Raw genomic sequence first — 1805 nt, 5'->3', positions numbered from 1 at the left:
CCCTTTCGGACTGGCGCCTTAAGCCAGCGCCTTAGACCACTCGGCCAAACTGTCGGTGAGTGCTTCAAAAATCATAGCGGAGAAGATGCGTTACACTATAGGACATGACACAAAAACGGTTTCGAACCGTTTCCGCGGAATGCGTTCTTCATCAAATCACACGAAGAGAAATTTCTAACAGCTGTGGGATTCGAACCCACGCCCTTCAAGGGCGGCCCTTGCGGACTGACGCCTGAAGCCAGCGCCTTAGACCACTCGGCCAAACTGTCGATGAGTGCTTCAAGATTCATAGCCGAGGTGATGCATCGCTCTGCCAAACCAGAGGACACAAAAAATGGATTGAACGGATTCTGCGAGGTGCGATGTCACAATATCGATCAAAAGGTTTTGGTCTTGCACTACCTCGCTTCTGAAAGGGTCTCGGTTCTCAATATAAGACCAGTCAGGTATATAGACTGACAGCTGTGGGGTTCGAACCCACGCCCTTTCGGACTGACGCCTAAAGCCAGCGCCTTGGACCACTCGGCCAAACTGTTGATGAGTGCTTCAGGATTCATAGCCAAGGTGATGCATCGCTCTGCCAAACCAGAGGACACAAAAAATGGATTGAACGGATTCTGCGAGGTGCGATGTCACAATATCGATCAAAAGGTTTTGGTCTTGCACTACCTCGCTTCTGAAAGGGTCTCGGTTCTTAATATAAGACCAGTCAGGTATATAGACTGACAGCTGTGGGGTTCGAACCCACGCCCTTTCGGACTGGCGCCTTAAGCCAGCACCTTAGACCACTCGGCCAAACTGTCGATGAGTGCTTCAAAAATCATAGCGGAGAAGATGCGTTACACTATAGGACATGACACAAAAACGGTTTCGAACCGCTTCCGCGGAATGCGTTCTTCATCAAATCACACGAAGAGAAATTTCTTACAGCTGTGGGATTCGAACCCACGCCCTTGCGGACTGACGCCTGAAGCCAGTGCCTTAGACCACTCGGCCAAACTGTCGATGAGTGCTTCAAGATTCATAGCCGAGGTGATGCATCGCTCTGCCAAACCAGAGGACACAAAAAATGGATTGAACGGATTCTGCGAGGTGCGATGGCACAATATCGATCAAAAGGTTTTGGTCTTGCACTACCTCGCTTCTGAAAAGGTCTGGGTTCTCAATATAACACTAGTCAGGTATATAGACTGACAGCTGTGGGGTTCGAACCCACGCCCTTTCGGACTGGCGCCTTAAGCCAGCGCCTTAGACCACTCGGCCAAACTGTCGGTGAGTGCTTCAAAAATCATAGCGGAGAAGATGCGTTACACTATAGGACATGACACAAAAACGGTTTCGAACCGTTTCCGCGGAATGCGTTCTTCATCAAATCACACGAAGAGAAATTTCTAACAGCTGTGGGATTCGAACCCACGCCCTTCAAGGGCGGCCCTTGCGGACTGACGCCTGAAGCCAGCGCCTTAGACCACTCGGCCAAACTGTCGATGAGTGCTTCAAGATTCATAGCCGAGGTGATGCATCGCTCTGCCAAACCAGAGGACACAAAAAATGGATTGAACGGATTCTGCGAGGTGCGATGTCACAATATCGATCAAAAGGTTTTGGTCTTGCACTACCTCGCTTCTGAAAGGGTCTCGGTTCTCAATATAAGACCAGTCAGGTATATAGACTGACAGCTGTGGGGTTCGAACCCACGCCCTTTCGGACTGACGCCTAAAGCCAGCGCCTTGGACCACTCGGCCAAACTGTTGATGAGTGCTTCAGGATTCATAGCCAAGGTGATGCATCGCTCTGCCAAACCA

The 1805-nt window shown here is 50.4% G+C and overlaps 7 non-coding genes across 7 annotated transcripts; all 7 read right to left on the bottom strand.

Moving 5' to 3' along the window:
• Nucleotides 1-175: 175 nt before the first annotated feature.
• Pmar_PMAR021316 lies at nucleotides 176-269 on the bottom strand. The gene has a single exon. It is a non-coding gene; the product is annotated as a tRNA-Leu (tRNA).
• A 187-nt stretch (nucleotides 270-456) lies between these two features.
• Pmar_PMAR021315 lies at nucleotides 457-536 on the bottom strand. The gene has a single exon. It is a non-coding gene; the product is annotated as a tRNA-Leu (tRNA).
• Nucleotides 537-723: 187 nt separating this feature from the next.
• Nucleotides 724-803, bottom strand: Pmar_PMAR021314. Its single transcript has one exon. It is a non-coding gene; the product is annotated as a tRNA-Leu (tRNA).
• A 121-nt stretch (nucleotides 804-924) lies between these two features.
• Nucleotides 925-1004, bottom strand: Pmar_PMAR021313. The gene has a single exon. It is a non-coding gene; the product is annotated as a tRNA-Leu (tRNA).
• A 187-nt stretch (nucleotides 1005-1191) lies between these two features.
• Nucleotides 1192-1271, bottom strand: Pmar_PMAR021312. The gene has a single exon. It is a non-coding gene; the product is annotated as a tRNA-Leu (tRNA).
• Nucleotides 1272-1392: 121 nt separating this feature from the next.
• Nucleotides 1393-1486, bottom strand: Pmar_PMAR021311. The gene has a single exon. It is a non-coding gene; the product is annotated as a tRNA-Leu (tRNA).
• A 187-nt stretch (nucleotides 1487-1673) lies between these two features.
• On the bottom strand, nucleotides 1674-1753 carry Pmar_PMAR021310. Its single transcript has one exon. It is a non-coding gene; the product is annotated as a tRNA-Leu (tRNA).
• Between the last annotated feature and the right edge of the window lie 52 nt (nucleotides 1754-1805).

Source organism: Perkinsus marinus, assembly GCF_000006405.1.
Source record: "Perkinsus marinus ATCC 50983 genomic scaffold scf_1104296964966, whole genome shotgun sequence".
NCBI classification, from domain to species: domain Eukaryota; phylum Perkinsozoa; order Perkinsida; family Perkinsidae; genus Perkinsus; species Perkinsus marinus.
This window is presented reverse-complemented; position numbering and strand designations above follow the sequence as displayed.